Below are 18,418 nucleotides of genomic sequence, written 5' to 3'. Positions count from 1 at the left end.
AAATTAAAAGGCACTTGCTCCTTGGAAGAAAAGCTATGGCAAACCTAGACAGCATATTAAACAGCAGAGACATTATTTTGCTGACAAAGGTCTATCTAGTCAAAGCTCTGGTTTTTCCAGTAGTCATGTTTGAATGTGAGTGAAGTTAAGTTGCTCAGTCATGTGTGACTCTTTACAACCCCATGGACTGTAACCTACCAGGCTTCTCCGTCCATGGAATTTTCTAGGCGAGAGTACTGGAGTGGGTTGCCATTTCCTTCTCCAGAGCATCTTCCTGACCCAGGGATCGAACCTGGGTCTCCTGCATTGTAGGCAGATGCTTTACCGTCTGAGCCACCAGGGAAGTCCCCATGGATGTGAGAGTTGGAACTCTGAGCACCAAAGAATTGATGCTTTTGAACTGTGGTGTTAGAGACGACTCTTGAGAGTTCCTTGGACTACAAGTAGGTCAAACCAGTCAATCCTAAAGGAAATCAGTCCTGAATATTCATTGGAAGGACTGATGCTGAAGCTGAAACTTCAATACTTTGGCCACCTGATTTGAAAAGACCCTGATGCTGGGAAAGATTGAAGGCAGAAGAAGGGGACGACAGAGGATGAGATGGTTGGATGGCATTACTGACTTGATGGACATTAGTTTGAGCAAACTCTGGGAGTTGGTGATGGACAGGGAAGCCTGGTGTGCAGCAGACCATGGGGTCGCAAAGAGCTGGACACGACTGAGCAACTGAACTGAACTCAATAGGATCTTAGTGATTTAAGAGAAGATAGCCCTTTCCTTGGGCCTCTGCCATCAGCTCTGCTACCCTCTGCTGCCCTCCCCTGGCCATTAATGTCACTGCAGGTGACTTCAGTACTCTGATAGCTTCATTGATAGGCTGATTTTTAAACACTTACTGAGCGCCAAAGAATTGATGCTTTTGAACTGTAGTGTTGGAGAAGACTCTTGAGAGTCCCTTGGACTGCAAAGAGATCCAGCCAGTCCATCCTAAAGGAGATCAGTCCTGAGTTCATTGGAAGGACTAATATTGAAGCTGAAACTCCAATACTTTGGCCACCTGATGTGAAGAGCTGACTCATTTGAAAAGACCCTGACACTGGGAAAGATTGAAGGCAGGAGGAGAAGGAGACGACAGAGGATAAGATGGTTAGATGGCATCACCGACTCAATGGAGATGAGTTTGAGTAAACTCTGGGAGTTGGTGATGGACAGGGAGGCCTGGTGTGCTGTGGTCCATGGGGTTGCGAAGAGTCGGACACAACTGAGCGACTGAACTGAACTGAAACACTTGGTCTTCCCAGGTGGCTTGGTGGTAACGAATCTGCCTGCCAATGCAAGAGACAGGGTTTGATCCCTGGGTCAGGACAGTCCCCTGGAGAAGGAAATGGCAATACACTCTAGTATTCTTGCCTGAGAAATCCCATGGACAGAGAAGCCTGGCAGGCTGTAGTCCATGAGGTTGCACAAGAGTCAGACACAACTTAGTGACTGAACAACAGTAACAAACACTTATGTAGGGCCCCTCTATAGATGTGATGTGTGGACAAAGGATTCGGTGATACAAGTAGGTGAAGCTTGCCTTGCGTAAGCACATGGTCTACTGAGGGAAGGTGAACAGACAGAGGGGAAATGAACGAATATAAATGAATGGGAGTGGAGTGAATGAATTCTGGAGTACCCCTGTGAAGCCTGGATTTGCTTATCATTCCACAGACTCCTCTGCCTTGCACTTTCACCTGACAAAATCCTTCCCCTTGAAGTGGAATTGGGGACCTTTGACCATCCCCCCAACTAGTGGAACGTGTTGGTCACATCCGTCTTCTTTCTCCCTAGCATTTGATGGTTTGTTTTCATTCATAAACCAAATATTTCTGAGCAGGTGGTGAACATTCTGCCAGGCACTGAGGATACAGTGGGAAAATGCTGATCCCATCCCCCATGGAATTTGCAGTCCAGCTCAGGATGTCTACATAGGTAGATCATTAGATTGATAGAAGCTTTGGATCAGTGTTCCCTGGTGCCATATTCTGTCTTGTTCACACCTAATAAGAGCCCTACAAGAACAGGGCATGGAGTCCATAGAGTAGAAGAGATGAACCGCAGAGGCGCACTGCCCGTGCACACAGTAGGCATCTCAGGAAGTGCTGAATGATGAAAGTGGCTGCAGAGACCCAAGCCCATTGTTTCCCATGCTGCTGTTGCTGCTAAGTCGCTTCAGTCGTGTCCAACTCTGTGTGACCCCCATAGACGGCAGCCCATCAGGCTCCCCTGTCCCTGGGATTCTCCAGGCAAGAATACTGGAGTGGGTTGCCATTTCCTTCTCCCTGTTTCCCATGATCTCTGCTGAAATCAGCAGCTCCAGTGTTCACCCCTCACCTGCAGCACACCCACCGCAGCCTCTTCTGCCTACCTACTTCCTGTCCAGATACAGATCCACATGTATGAAACTGCAGACCGGGACCTTCACCAGATTCCTCGTCGAGTCGAGAACAGTTCAAGAGCCACAGTCCAGTATTGCGGGGGCTACGTCTGCTCTGTTCACCAGGATATCCCAATCTTCCACACAGCACCTAGCATATACAGGATGTACTCAGTAATTCTGTGGTGGTTGTTGAATTAATACATGAATTCTGCATCAAGAGCTTAAATTTCTGCAAGGAGTTTAATCGTGATTGGGCTCATTTTATCAATAGAGACAGCTGTCCTGGTTCTCTGTAGCCAGAAGTGGATTTATAACTTAAGTTGGTGTATGGCCACCAACATGGTGTAGACCTGAGTTGTAGTGACCCCATGGGTTAACCTCCAGCACAAGGAGAGCTCCGCCATCCTCCCTGAGCTGAGATTTAAGGGCTCCCCATTGTTCAGCCTGCTTTCAGGAGTACATCAGTGTGAGCTGGCTGATCTGAGGAATCTTCCTGATAAAGAAGGGGCAGGAGGAAGAATCACCAGCAGCAAAGAAGAGAGAGCAGCGTGCAGTGAGGCCCGGGATGCAGAGCAACCACCGGGAGGACATGCTCCTGAGGTTTGGAAGAGGAGCCTCTGCCAGGGCTGGACTTCAGTGAGTGGGCCTAGTGGGCCCTGGGCTGGGAGTGACCAACTTTTACTCAAAGATCCAGCAGGGACTGCAGCACATTTTGCTTAAAACAACAGCTGGTTTGTAATTTTGGCCTCAGACAGTAATTATAGCTGCTGGGGCTCCTTGGAGAGATAATTACAGAAAGGATTCAGCACATTCATTTTATCTACACGCTTAACCATCAATTAAATCATTACCATCTAATCCTATTCCAGAGTCTAGAAATGATCTGTGAATGTATAATTTTGAAGGCTCTGAAGTTTGTTTGCAGATGGTTTTAAGTGAAAAATTGCCCCATTTCCAGAGCCAGCAGAGGTCCACGTGTGTGCTTTCCCATGGAGGCAGAACCCAGGGAAGTTCCATGTCGGCTGTCCTGTCTCCCCCGGTCCTGCCGCAGGAGGGCAGGAGGCGCTGTGGGCCATGCCTTTCATCTCCCTGTGATTGTGCAGAGCAGGATTTCACTGGGACCTCGAGGAACCTGGGGGCAGAAGGCTCGGTGTTTTGTTTGCCAAGAGGCTTCCAGGAGCATCCCCTGCTGGGATTTTGCAAGGATCCTGGGCCACCACCCCCTAGCTCAGTGGCAGGGATGAGGGCTTTTCACTGTGGGAACCAGAAGCTTGTGATATTTAGAAGCGGGGGCTCTGGAGTCAGACCCCTGGGCTCACGTTTCTGTTCTCCCACTTTCCAGCTGTGTGTCTTTAAGCCAGTCTTTGAACCTCTCCATGCCTCAGAGTAGTCAGCTTTTTGATGATACAATAATGGGCCCTGCCTAGTGGAGCTGTTGAGAGACTTAAGCATGAGAAAATAATGTAACATGTTCAACACACATTGTCTGACATTTAATGGGTGCTAGGGAAATTGGAATCATTAGGCTCCGTAGCATACAGTGGGTACTGGGGAAGGAGAAAAGCAGAGGGAGAACCAGAATGTCCAAAAATGTGCTGCCGCGGGGTCCAGTGGCCTCTGAGAGCGTGTGGCTCCAGCTTTGGACTTCACAGCTGCTGCTTCTCCAACCCTGACCTCCATGGTGACCCACCCCGGAGTCCCTTGCTCTCAGAACCCGTCCTTTCTGATCCTGCCCTCCCTCAGCTGCTGCCCCTGTGCTTCTCCAGAAATCTGACCTCACTGCCCTGCTGATTCCCTGAACAAGCCTGCATCCCTCCCAAACCTCTGACGGCCTTTTCTGTCACTCTCGGATGTTTTTGTGGGCTCACAGTTGCACACAATTATGCCTCAAGTTTCTGTCTTAAGCTACTTTCTGTTCTTCATTGACATGCAGAGCAGCTTTGCAGGGCTAAGATCCACAGGATTGAAATTGCTTCCCTGCCTCTTGATGCCTGAAAGACAGCTTCTCTTGGGCCATACCAGCTCTTCACACCTGTGCCTAAAGCTGGGATCCCAGAGACACTGGCTATACTCTAGGGCACTGGGCAGGTCCCCTCTTTGGGTGCCGACTCTTCCAGACTGCTGCAGCAGCCCCCTGGCCAGTGTCAGACTCCGCCCATCCTGCCCTCCTGCTCCTACCGTGGGCTCTTTCCCCTGAGGGTGCTAAAAAAAGCCCCACTCTGGCTGGTATGAAATTGGCCTCAGGGCTGGCTTTTGCCCCAGCAAGAGCAGTAACTGTATGGCAGCCCCAAGCTGGGAACCAGCTCCCAGCACAGCATCATCCAGGTGCCAGACTGACCTGGAGGGCATCCATCTCATCTTACAGCCATGCCCAGCCCCGAGCCAGGGCTGCAGAGGAAATGAAAGGCTCCCAACAGTGCTGTGACAAAGCCAGATATCCCATCTTCAGATTCATTGTTATTGTTGGAAAAATTGTAAAGAGCTTATCTTCAACTACTTTCTAAAGTTGTAAGAATTAAGTTAGTAAATATAAAGCATTTACAAGAGAGCGTAGTACTAGTGTAAACTTAAAAGATATCATTAGATTGGTGCAAAAATAACTATGGTTTCAGATCCTGAATTTTAAATTATTACAGCTAGACTCAAACACGTCTTTATTAACCAAAATAGGAACCATTACAATCAACACATTTTGCCAATGAGAAATGCTTATTTATTCCTGTAGCATCCATGCTTCAGGATTTGATGAATTCTTGGAAAGCATTTTCTGTGTCCTGCTGGTTGTGGAAGCATTTTTTCCTACAGAAAGTTGTCATGATGCTTGAAGAAGTGGTAGTAGGTGAGAGGTCAGGTGAACATGGCAGATGAGGCAAAACTTTGTTCCTCGGTTGTTCAGCTTTTCAAGTGTTGGTTGTGTGACATGTGGCCGGGTGTTGTCGTGGAGAGGAATTGGGCCCTTCTGTTGACCAACACTGGCTGCAGGCGTTGCAGTTCTCCATACATCTCATCGATTTGCCGAGCACACTTCTCAGATGTGATGGTTTCACCAGAATTCAGAAAACTAGTGGATTTCAGAGCAGAAGCAGACCAACAAACAGTGACTGTGACCCTTCTTCTGGTGCAAGTTTGGTTTGGGCAAGTGCTTTGGAGCTGCTTCTTGGTCCAGCCAGTGAGCTGGTTATCACCAGTTGTCTTATAAAATCCACTTTTCATTGCATATCACAATCCAATCAAGAAATGTTTTGTTGTTGTTGCATAGAATAAGATAGGATGACACTTCAGAACAATGGTTCTGTTTGTTTTTGGTCAGGTCTCGAGGCACCCACTTAGCTGAACTTTTTCAGCTTTCCAATTTGCGTCAAATGCCAACCAACGACAGAATGGTGGACGTTGAGTTCTTGGGCAACTTCTTGTGTAGTTGTAAGATGATCAGCTTTGATGATCCTCTCAGTAGGTTGTCAGCTTTGGATGACCAGCCACTGCACTCCTCATCATTAAGGCTCTAGTCTCCTTTGCGAAACTTCTTGAACCACCGCTGCACTGTATGTCCTGCTAGCAGTTCCTGGGCCAAATGCCGTGTTGATGTTGCAGGCTGTTTGTGCTGCGTTATGACCCATTTGAACTCGAATAAGAAAATCACTCAAATTTGCTTTCAGTCTAACATCATTTCCATAGTCTAAAATACATATAAACAGCAAGTAATAATTCATTAGCAAACAAGCAAGAAATGACATTAAAATGATGTATAATATAACCAATTTTATTTACAAATGTATTTCAGTATCAAATAGTAAAGTCAACAATGCAAAACAGAAATTACTTTTGCACCAACCTAATAGCTGTGGTTATTGCAGGCTTCCCTGGTTGGCTCAGCAGCAGAGTATCTGCCTGCAATGCAGGAGACTCGGATTCGATCCCTGGGTCAGGAAGATCCCCTGGAGGAGGAAATGGCTACCCACTCCAGTATTCATGCCTGAGAAATCTCACAGACAGAGGAGCCTGGCAGGCTGCAGTCCATGGGCTTGTAAGAGTCAGACACGACTTGGTGACTCACCACCGCGGTGTTATTGTCCTCACCCTCTTCTCTGTGTGAATACCCACATGATCGCTCCCGAAGGCTACACTGTCTTTGTGTTTGTTTTCCTGATTAGACGCGAGTTCCCTGATTAGACGTTGAGTTCCCTGGGAGCAGAGATGGAATCTCCTGTGTCTCTGAATCCCTCAAGCCTTGTGTAGATCCCCAGCTCTTGAGGAGGTGCTCAGTATTGGCTGAAGGAGAGAAAGAGAGATGGAGGGAATACAGGAGGCAGGGAAATGGGGCCCAGGTTCCCACATGCTCAGCCTCAGGTGCCCCTTTCCTGACTCCCAGGTGGGGGGTCCTTCACTGACACTCATTGCGTGCTTCTGGAAGTTTTCATGTTTTAACTTCTACTGGATGAAAAGGTAGATGGAAAACCGCACTGACAACATCTAATGCTTTGACCAACAGCATGGGATCTCCGGCTCTGGAAAGGCTTCTAGGAAAAGTCTCGGCAGTTCAGAAAAGGAAAAACAGCTGGGTTTTCAGGGTCCCGTAAATTTTGGGAGATTCCACATTTCAAGATGATTTTGTAACTTTGCTTGTCAACCTGAGGAAGTGCGAGAAGGAGAGTCAGCAGGGAGGGAGGATGGGAGGGAGAGGAGGCTGTGGCCTCTGGAAGGGCTTCAGAACCACCAGCTTCTGTCTCAAACCTCTTCTGCAAACAGCCTTTGCCATGCAAGGAAGCTGTGCTCAGGTGCGGGGACCTAGCCCGAGGCTTGCAGGAAGCATTACTGCCTTTGAAGTTTCTTGTGAAAGAAGCGGTGTGTGCACCACTGCGTGCCCCGGGGGGGTCTTATCGTCTCCACTCAGAGCTCTAGTCCCGGCCACACTGGCCACATGGCAGAGACCAGGGTAGCAGCACACACTTCCTGTTCCATAGGAGAAAACATCCCCTTCATGTGCTTGTGCCAGCTCCCTCGAGACTGCTGTGCTTTATTTATTGCAGTTTCATGCTGCGATTATCCCACTTCAATCTATGCTGAAAATACCAACTGTACCCACTGTCTCCAACCATGTGCAGCACATGGATTTTGTTTTCTGGACTTCACTAAAATCATTTGATAAAGTTGCACAATCCTCTCTGCTGCAGAGCACAAAGAACTGTCTCCAAATAGCTCACCTTTCATATAAATAGCTCACCTCCTAGATAGTTCTGCAGTGGGCATACTGAGTCAGAGGCTGCATCTCCACAGCTTTTCCAGAGATCTGAGTCACTCTCCTCACCCCCACTGCTGCCATATGCCCGGCTCTGTTGTCGCAGTGGGACGAGTTGGCACCCAGGTGGGACAGCTCCCTGGCCTGGTTCCTAGTGTGGGACAGGGGTGGAAGGGAAAACCAGAGCAGAGCAGATGCAGGGGGCGGCTAGGGGTGTTCCCTGTGAGAGCACAAGAGGCCCCTGGTAGATGAGCGGTATTACAAGAAGGTGTTAGGAGCAAAGGAGATGAAGGGGAGTTTGAGGGGTCAAAACAGAGGGCACAGACTTCGGGAGAAACAAGGACTGACTTAGGGGGAAGAGCGGGATGGAAGCTTTGATAAAGATCAAGGATGGAAAGGACAGCAGCTAGGAGCCCCAGAGGAGGGTTAGAGATGGTTCAAAGGGAGTAGGGTTCATCTGGGGCAGGCTGTGCAGGCAGCAGAGAGAGGAGAGGCTGCTGCACAGTGAGGGTGGAGGGCGGGGCCTGGTAGTGAGGGTGGAGGGCGGGGCCGTGAGGCCGGGCAGGCTTGGTCTGAGGGGCAGAGTCTGCCTTCTCTAGGGTGACCAGGCTGCCTTGGGGGTGGGAAGATAAAACCACAAGCTCCCTCAGCCCAGCTGCTCTCCCAGAGTTGTTGCGAGGCTGTCTGAGCCACCTCTCACGCGCACGTCCATGTGTTCATCACCCTGTGTTCACACGCTTTGGTCTCCTGTGCCCTTGGCCTCCCCACCACCACCTTCAACTCTTAGGCACCTGCCTGCCCACCACCTCCTCTTCTGCTGCCCTGGTCTGTGCCCACGTAACCTGCCAGTCCTGTGTCCTACCTTCTCTCCAGTGCTGATCACTGGGCTCCTGACAAGCGGGCATGCCTTGCTTATAATCCGATACCGTGGATTAATAATAAGACGAGGGACTTCCCTGGGGGTCCGGTGGCTAAGACTCTGTGCTCCTAATGCAGGGGGCCCAGATTTGATCCCTGGTCGGGGAACTAGATCCCACATGCCACAACTAAGACCTGGTGCAGTCAAATAAATAAATAAATATAAAAAGTAATAATAATAAGATGACGTTAGCTGTCCCACATGGAACATCTGCTCCATCAGGGCTCTGTGTTAAGTGCTGTACTTAAGTCATCTAATTTAACCCATGCCCTGTGAGGCAAACGGTATTGTCTCCCCAGATGAAAAAAGTTGAGACCAAACTAGCTTGTCAAGCATCAAGAAGCAAGTAAGTGGTAGAGCAGACCTACCGGAACAGATGGCGTATCCATCCGTTGCCATGCACTGCCGGGGACCAGCCCCAGCTGATCCAGGGTATTCGAAGGAGAGACGGCGTAGGCGAAGATCAGGAAACAACTGCTTAATTAAACGTTAATTAAGGATATAAAGAGTAATAGAATGAGGATAGCTCAGTGAGGAAATTTAGTGGAGAAAAGAGGCTGAAATAAGGATAGCTCAGTGAGGAAATTCAGTGGAGAAAAGAGGCTGAATAATTCAGCCAGAAGGTAAGAGAAAGAACGACATGGTGAGACCAAGTTTCGGTGAACAAAGCCCGCACTTTACTTTTTCAAAGTAGTTTTTATACCTTAAGTTATGCACAGAGGATAATGGGGGAAGGGGTAGAGTCTTGCAGCAAACCAGGCTTTCTTCCTGCAAACTTATCATATGCAAAAGCTTAGGTGATTTGCATCATCTTCTGGCCCGGAGGCCTGTTAACATTTTTAGACCTTTTCTTCAGAAAACTTATTTTTCTCTAAAGGTGATTGGTCAGGAGCCACCCTCCAAAAGCATTAGATAAAGTTGCATTCCTACAGAGCAAAGGTGTGGTGGGCTACAACAAGAAAAAGAATTAACTCAAGGGTCCCAGGTTACAAACATTAAAGCTACTACTTACACCAATTATATTAATCAATACACTGCCAGGGACACAGCAGGTAAGGGATATGGAGACTTAGCAGCAAACATTGGCCCAACAAGTGAAAATCCCTTCACCAATACAATTTCTAATCAATCTTTTAACTACTCAAAAGAATCTGTGTTTAGACAGTTTAGAACATCTCCTGCCTCTCACAGTTGGGAGGCTCTGAACAATCACATGAGGCCGGAAAAACCTATTCAGGCAGGCTAGAGGATTTCCAAAGGAGTTTGTAAGTTAAACACTGTCACACCCAGGAATTATTAACTGGAGCTGTAAGCTAACTTTTTTCAGAGAGGTAGTGGGGGACAGCCCCCCGTAAAGTCAGAGGTGTAGGTGAAAGCACAAAGCAGAAAGTAGGCAGACTCTGGTTTTGGGGGTATATGCTCGAGAATTTCCAGGGGGACTCCTGAAGCTCGATCCCGCCTTTGCGTATGCCGAGCCTCCTTCCTCATGACCTTTGTCATGGGCGGAGTTCCTCACGCTGGCTACCGGCAGTGATAGAATTCCAGTTGAGCTATTCCAGATCCTGAAAAGTGCTGCACTCAATATGCAATATGCACTCAATATGCAATATGCCGGCTCCCGGCAATGCACCATCTCCACATTCCCCGAGGGCCTTATATCCAATGCCTTGGACTTGGCCATGGGACTTCATTGTCCAGTAGACTATGGGCAGGGTGACAGTTCCAGGTGAGGGCTTTAAGAAGTATCACATATTTGTGTTTGACTCCTTGAGCTTTTGGCCTGCGCCATGGGAATTCCCTGGGTCCTAGAACAATAAGACCCAGAAACAGACCTCTAACTGTGTGGAGCCAGGTCCAGCTGAGCCCAGCAGAGCTGTAGCCAACCCACAGACTTACTGTTGAAAGCAGCTAAGATTTGGGGGTTGCTTGTTATTGCAGCAAAACTTGACGCATACAGATTTAAATAGATCTTTCTGATTCCATACAGAGCTTTTAAAACCAGAGTATTTATCCATGTCACTGCTTCTTGGGCATAGAAACCAAGGCAATTTGGACTGGATCCAGAGGGGGGACCTCTCTGCACACCTTAGGGAAGGCTGTCTCTTCACCGCTTCGCATCAAGTTGAAGTGGGTAACCTATATCCATTTCACTTGCTCTCTTCTTTTCATTCTCCTGCCTTCTTCCTATAAAAACTTTTTTTTGCACAAACCTTCATATCCCAGCAGATCTGTAGCTTGGAAGAAGATACAGCTCTACCAGTCCAGTACAGCCAAGTTCTCACATGCTTGGTCAGCTCTGCTGGTTCTAAAAGATTTTTTCCCTTCTGTGCAGTTGTTATTCAGCTCAATGAAGATGGTAAAAACAAAACAACGCCTAAAAACTCTCCAGAAATTTCTTTTGTTTTCATCCCACTGGCACTGATTCACTGTTCCTTAACCTCACATTCCCAGATGATTTATCATGTAGGTTCTTTGCTAATTTACTTTCAGTTGTTTTGCTTCTGCTGTTTGTCTCCACCCCTGTGCTGTGCTGTGCTTAGTCACTCAGTCGTGTCCGACTCTTTGTGACCCCATGGACTGTAGCCCACCAGGCTCCTCTGTGCATGGGATTCTCCAGATAAAAATACTGGAGTGGGTCGCCATGTCCTCCTCCAGGGGTTCTTCCGATCCACACCCCTGTCCCCTGCCTAAATCATCTGCTTCAGTGTTACCATAATTTTCAAAACCGGTCTCATGTGCAGTGAACAGTATGTAGTAAAACCGATTAACTGAAAGCCCCCTTTAAAAGAAACCCAAAAGCTAATAGAATACTCTTTTTCATTTTAGAAGTCATGTTATATTCTGTGGGGTTTTCCCACAAATGTGTTTTTCAGTGTTATATTCTAATAAGGCTAAACTTTGTAGCTACAAAGATTCGATTCCTTCAGATTGGAACATGATGTTCCCTATTTATGTTAGTAGGAAGAGCTCTGAAGTGAAAACTTAGGGTCTTTCTTACAGTGTTTCTTCTCTCTTCTGGCAGAACCCCGTTTTTCTTGAGGACCTACCCACTTCCCTCTGTCCTTGTGGTTTGGGTAGACCTGGCCTCACCCTCCGCTCCATGCTCCATGTGTGCCTGGTCTGTGTCCACCCAACAAATCAGGAGCTGGTTCAGGGCAGCCCCGTGACCCAGTTAAGGGCCGGGAGTTTGGCTGGAGCTGTCAGGAGGAGTCACGTCTTTCCACTGGACCCAGCTGTGAGGTTGCCAGTGTGGAGCAGTAGGCGGCAGTCTTGCCATCACAGTAGCTGAACCTAGCCCAGAGTGGAACCAATCAAAGGAAAGCAGAGTTGAGTGGTGGGGAAAGTGCTCGTGAGTCCTGAGGAGGCTGGGAGACAGACTGAGGGACAGGGAAGCGGCACTGCTCACGTCACCTCGCATCTCCTCACCCAGCACGCCCCAGCTTGGGAGTTGGGGGTCGAGGGGACCGAAGCCACACGAGGAGGGGAGGAGAGAAGTGAGAGTGGGAACAGGGAAGAAAGGCTCAGAGAGCGGTGCACGATGGGTAGCTGACGGGATGCTGGTGCGGGACTTGTGCCAGGGACAGGTTGCCAGGCTGGCAGGGGCAGGCAGGGTGGTGGGACCTCCAGAGTCAGGCACACGGAAGTCCTAGCACAGGACTGGAACCGTGAAGTGAGAACAGTTAGGACAGGGGGCACTGGGACCTGCAGGTGACGAGCACTGCCCAGCTGCAGACTGCAGGAGTAACTCTCAGCCCCACCTCGTGCAGGGCATGGCTTCACCCCCTGACACGGCAGCTTCTGGCTCAGGCTGTGGAGAGCCTCGTGGGCTTCGGGCAGGTTGGGATATGGCAGGACATGCATACCTAGAACCTCCTCCTCTAGTTGAAGTTCTGTTTAGATAATAGAAAACAAATGGAACTAGCTTGGGACTTTTTGTAAGAGTTGAGGGAAGTTTCTTGGAATTCGAGGGTGGGGAGGTATCTATGTTCCAGGAAGGACTGGGGCCGAAACTGGAAACTTTAGGAAAACCAGATGTTTGTTTATTTTTTGCTTTGACTCCGCTCTCTCCTTTCATCATCTACTACATTCGTCTCTCCCCACCCCCGCCCCACACATTCACATCCCTCTGTCTTTTCTCTTCCGTACTCTTTTACATTTTCCCGTTGAAGGCTCTCTCATTGCCCATCTTGACTTGGGTGCCCAGTCTTGGTCCAGATAGCTGACAGTGGGGTTGGGTGGAAGGGGATGAAGAGAGAGCTGTCTTACTTTCAGCATCTCAGCGCTGTGGTGGAGAGGTGATGGAGGGGGTGGTGGCCGGGTGAGCTGGGAACACACTCCAGGCTATGTTCCTCTAACTGCCGGGGGCTGGCCTTTGGTGTACGTCAGTCCCCACCGTAGTCTTCAGCTGTGCTGATGATGTCTGCTCTCAGCATTTATTCAGTCCGTGTTCACTGAGCACCTGCTGCCTGCTCTTCCACTCTCGGGGAACCAGTGTTCAAGCAACAGGCAAAATGCCTGGCACCATGGAGCTTTCGTTCTGGCGAAGGAGACAGATATTCCGTAAAAATAAACAGAAAATGAGTCTCGATGAGATGGAGGATGGAAACACAACAAACGTGATAGGAGCGGGTGGGAGCCGGCTTTATGTGGCGAGGTGGGGAGATGACACTGGACAGAGACCCAGAATGAGAAGTGGACAGCAGAGCAAAGACTTGGGAAGAGCTGTGGGTGGGATGCAGAGTCCTAGGGAGTCAGGGGCTGCCCCTGCAGTCTCGTGTCCCACCCTCACCCTCGTCAGGAGCCCCAGGGAGAGGAGCTGAGTTCAGCCTCCTCATCCAGTCCCCTCTACTTGCTCCTCGTCTGACAGGCCAGGTGCTCCTAACAAAGCCAGGTGAGTGCAGCATCCCCACAGGTAACACCAATCCCCACTTCATGCAGCACCAGCCACTGTTTCCCTGGCCTTGCTATACTCTCAGTCACTTTTCTCCCTTATCACTGTATTTCCATCCCCTTGATGAAAGACCAGGGTCCTCAGATCCTGTCTGATCTGAGCCTCTGCCCTTTCTGCTGCCCTAAGTTGACTTCCTGTCCTCTCTTGGCTCAACCAACCCCTAAACAATGCTTGTCTGCGTGTCTCATGCGTCTCACTGTGCTCACCCTTTCTCCTTCCAGCTGCGCCTGGGTTTCTCTGCTGCCCGTCTTTGGAGGTCTTGGAAATGCTGTTTCCAGCCCCCAGCTTCTCTCTGCCCTGCTTTCCCCAAGTGTGGACATAGCGCTGCCTCAGTTCTCCCAAAACACAGCTGGAGCCAGGCTCTTGTGTTGAATGAAGCTTTCCTAAGGGTTGGGGAGTGACTGCAGAGACAAAACAGCTCATGGGAAACTGAAAGTTCTATAACCTGAGAAAGAAGCATCCACCTAATACTGTCCCTGCCAATAGGAAGCTGCGTGGAAGGAGCGCACTTCACGTCATTGTGCAGAATAATCCTGCCTCTCCTGACCCCAGCTTCTCAGGCTAACAACATAGGATCTGGGCTCTACCTTTAATAACTAAGTCCCCACAGGAGCTTCTTCCCCAGGGCTGTGCAGACTGCCCTGTAGGCAGTACCTTCACCAGGGAGCGGGGCTGAGGAGAGCTAGGAAGGTGAAGGTCACCTCTCTCCTCTCCACTGACAAGTGGTGGGTGTGCCTGGCGGGATTCCTGTGTCTTAATTCACACAAAGCCTCAAGCACAAATCTGACATGTTGCTCTCATACTTAAAATCCTTCAGTTACTCTGCTTTGTCCTAAACAAGATCAAGTTCTTTATCTTGACATTCAAGGTCCTCTGTGACTCCTCCCCCACCTCCTCCTGTTATGTTGAGGCTGGGCCCAATTATCAGTGGTCCACATCATGCTTTTTTATTCACTCCGTGGCCCCTGCTCCTGCTTTCCCTTCTTTTTGTGTGTGTGCTGTCCTGTCCACCCCTTTTTGCCTGGCTGGATCCAGCTTATCTTTTAAGCATCTTATCACTTGTCATTTTCTTCAGGAAGCACTCTGAAGATCCGCCCGCTATGAGTTAAATGTCTCTGGTCTGAGTTCTCCTGGTCCCCTGTGTTCACCCCGTACTTAGCATTTGATGACACTTGATGTTATCTGTGTACGAGTCACCTGCAGCACATCCAGTTGCTCCCTGAGGATAGAGACTGTTATTCATCATTATGTAACCAGTACCTGGCAAAACGCCTGGCACAAAGTCAGTGTCGAATAATTTCTTGTTGGATAGAATTCCGGTTTCTTCTGTCTTACAACTTGGAAAATGATTGCTGATTTGTTAGAAAGACTCTGGATGTCATATTTTCAAACATACAGGCATATGGTTCTATTAATGTATACAAGTAACCCAGTGCTAGCTCTGAAAGCTGAAGAAGCTCCCTTTTTTTGAGGACTAAATGAGCTCTACCTTCCTTCCAGCACCCAGTTCTCCAAGTGAAAGACGGCAGCCATAGAGCTATTCAGTGCAGGCAAGTTCTCAGTCATCGTCTCAGGTGATATTTGTGGCAAAACAAAAGAACGGACAGTTCTCACAAAGATCTCTGCAAAAGAATCACCTGAGTTTAAAAGTACAATGGAAGATCCGTGACTGTTTCCTCCAGGAAGCTCAGAATTCCTTCACCCTTGTGCTCACCATACTGGCTGCTTGTCTCAACAACCTTTCAAGATTCTCCTTGCATTCCTGCATCATTTGTTACATTGTGGCATTCTGTCCAAGTAATGATCAGTCCAGCTGCCTTTAAAACAATCACTTTGAGAGGGAAGTGGGGGACTCAGTCATTTACTTATTCATCAGTGAATATTAATTGAGTGCCATACTACTCTGAGTATCCATCTGCAAGAAAGAAATAGACAAAAACTTTTGTCCTCATAAAGCTTATATTTATGATGCTGGGAGGGATCGGGGGCAGGAGGAGAAGGGGACGACAGAGGATGAGATGGCTAGATGGCATTACTGACCCGATGGACGTGAGTCTGAGTGAACTCCCGGAGCTGGTGATGGACAGGGAGGCCTGGCATGCTGCAATTCATGGGATCACAAAGAGTCGAACACAACTGAGCAACTGAACTGAACTGAACTGAAAGCTTATATTTTAGTAAGAGGAACAAAAAAGAAACATTGTAAGTGAACATTGTGTTGGAGGTAATAAGTACTGTGAAAAATATAAGAAAACGAGGAGAATCAGAAACGTGGTAGTGATTTTTCTTTTAGTTTTTTTTTTAATTAAAATTTTTTTTAATTTTTAAAAAGTTAAAAAAAAATTTTTTTTTTTTTAATTTGGCTGCACTGGGTCTTAATTGCTGCACACAGTATCTAGTTCCCCGACCAGGAATTGAACCTGAGCCCCCTACATTGAGAGCTCAGAGTCTTAACCACCGGATCACCAGAGAAGTCCCAGTTGTTGTTGGTTGGTTAGTTGGTTGTGTGTTTTAAAAGAAGGTTTATTTTAATATAGGTAATGGTAGGCCTTGAGGAGCATTGAAACATTTGAGCAAACACTTGAAAGAGATTAGGGAGCAAGCCATGTAGAAATACAGGCTGAGTAACAGCCAACACTGAGGCCTGTAGGAAGCCTGTACAAGGAGTGAGGTAAGCAGTGTGGGAGAGTAATAGGGCTGAGAGGGAGCGTAATAGAAATGAGATCAGAAAGGTACACGGGGTGGGTGGGGCCCAGTTGCACAGAACCTAGTGATCTTCATAAGAACTTTGATTCCCACTCTGAGGTGAACAGAAAAGCCATTGCAGCATTTTGAAGAGAGATGTGACGTGATGGCTTACAACCATTCCCTCTGGTTCTGTGTGTTTGGAATAGACTATATCAGGGCAAGAGTGAAAGTGGGGAGAACCTTTAGGAGTCTGCCACTACGATCCAGATGGAAGCAGTAGAGGCTTGGGCCGGTGTAGAAGCAAGGGTAGAGTTGAGAAGTGGTTACATTCTGGATAGATTTTGGAAGGAGACCTAACAGGACTTGCTGATGTAGGGTGTGACAGAAGTGAAGGGATGGAGGTAACAGAAGTGAAGGGGTAGAGTTCCCACAAGTGAGCTGAGGAAGGCCACAGGGGGTGTGCCTATGTAGGGCACTCTGGAGTTGGACTTAACTACATTTGACTTAACTACATCTACTGGATGCATCTACAGGGAGATATCACGTGGCAGAGACAGAAATCTAGAATTCCAGAAGTAGGTCCAGATGTAAATGGAGAAGAGAAGAAGCCCAAGGACTAAAAATTGGGACATTCCAACACTTAAAGGTAGGGGAAAAAAGAGAAATCAAGGAAACTAGTATCAGTTCAGTTCAGTTCAGTCGCTCAGTCATGTCCGACTCTTTGCGACCCCATGAATCGCAGCACGCCAGGCCTCCCTGTCCATCACCAACTCCCGGAGTTCACTCAGACTCACGTCCATCGAGTCGGTGATGCCATCCAGCCATCTCATCCTCTGTCGTCGCCTTCTCCTCCTGCCCCCAATCCCTCCCAGCATCAGAGCCTTTTCCAATGAGTCAACTCTTCGCATGAGGTGGCCAAAGTACTGGAGTTTCAGCATTAGCATCATTCCTTCCAAAGAAATCCCAGGGCTGATCTCCTTCAGAATGGACTGGTTGCATCTCCTTGCAGTCCAAGGGACTCTCAAGAGTCTTCTCCAACACCACAGTTCAAAAGCATCAATTCTTTGGCACTCAGCCTTCTTCACAGTCCAACTCTCACATCCATACATGACCACTGGAAAAACCATAGCCTTGACTAGCCGGATCTTTGTTGGCAAAGTAATGTCTCTGCTTTTGAATATTCTATCTAGGTTGGACATAACTTTCCTTCCAAGGAGTAAGCGTCTTTTAATTTCATGGCTGCAGTCACCATCTGCAGTGATTTTGGAGCCCAAAAAAATAAAGTCTGACACCATTTCCACTGTTTCCCTATCTATTTCCCATCAAGTGATGGGACCAGATGCCATGATCTTCGTTTTCTGAATGGTGAGCTTTAAGCCAACTTTTTCACTCTCCTCTTTCACTTTCATCAAGAGGCTTTTTAACTCAGACTGCCATAACAAAATACCACAGACTGGGAGGCTAAAACAACAGAAGCTTATTTTCTCAGGGATCTGGAGGCTAGAAGTTAGAGATCAGCATGATTGCATTCTGGTGAAAGCTCTTTTTCTAGATAGAAGATGACAGCCTTCTCACTGTGTCCTCACATGGTGGGTGGACAGAAGCAGGGAGAGAGCAGGAGAGAGGCTCTCTGGTGACTCATCTTATAAGGGCACTAATCCCATCATGAGGGCCCCACCCTCATGACCTCATCTGACCCTGATTACCTGCTCTGACTACATCTGCGGCTCAATAGACATGAGTTTGAGCAAGGTCCATGAGTTGGTGAATGACAGGGAAGCCTGGCATGCTGCAGTCCATGGGGCCACAAGAGTCAGACACACAGAGCAGCTGAACTGAACTGAAGCAGTTTAGTTGGAAGCACTTGGTAAGGCACTTATTCTACATCTATGTACCTCAGTTTCCTCATCTATAAAATGAGAATAATAACAGGACCCACCTCAGAGAACTGGTGAGGAGATAAATGGATTAATACATGTAATATGCTTAGAACAGTACATACTAAATCCTGCATAGTGTTAACTATTATAATGGTTATAAATCTAATCATTTAGTTGTGAAACTAAAATGCTCAGTTTTACTTGTTCTTTGCTTAATTCTCAATTAGCTCATTAATTTGACAGATTAAATTTCCCTAGAGTTCTAAAGCCAATTTCACACTTAATCAAATTCTCTTAAATATTTCAAATTAAAGGGAAAAA

The 18,418-nt window shown here is 48.0% G+C and overlaps 1 protein-coding gene and 1 non-coding gene across 3 annotated transcripts in view; one reads left to right on the top strand and one right to left on the bottom strand.

Moving 5' to 3' along the window:
* The window catches only part of SYT9 (synaptotagmin 9), a 218,832-nt gene that overhangs the window by 189,076 nt on the left and 11,338 nt on the right, over positions 1-18,418 (top strand). The window lies entirely within an intron of this gene.
* On the bottom strand, positions 271-343 carry TRNAC-ACA (transfer RNA cysteine (anticodon ACA)). Its single transcript has one exon. It is a non-coding gene; the product is annotated as a tRNA-Cys (tRNA).

Source organism: Bos indicus, chromosome 15 (genome assembly GCF_029378745.1).
Source record: "Bos indicus isolate NIAB-ARS_2022 breed Sahiwal x Tharparkar chromosome 15, NIAB-ARS_B.indTharparkar_mat_pri_1.0, whole genome shotgun sequence".
Classification (NCBI taxonomy): Eukaryota; Metazoa; Chordata; class Mammalia; order Artiodactyla; family Bovidae; genus Bos; species Bos indicus.
The sequence above is the reverse complement of the archived record's forward strand: the minus strand, read 5'-3'. Positions and strand labels throughout refer to the sequence as shown.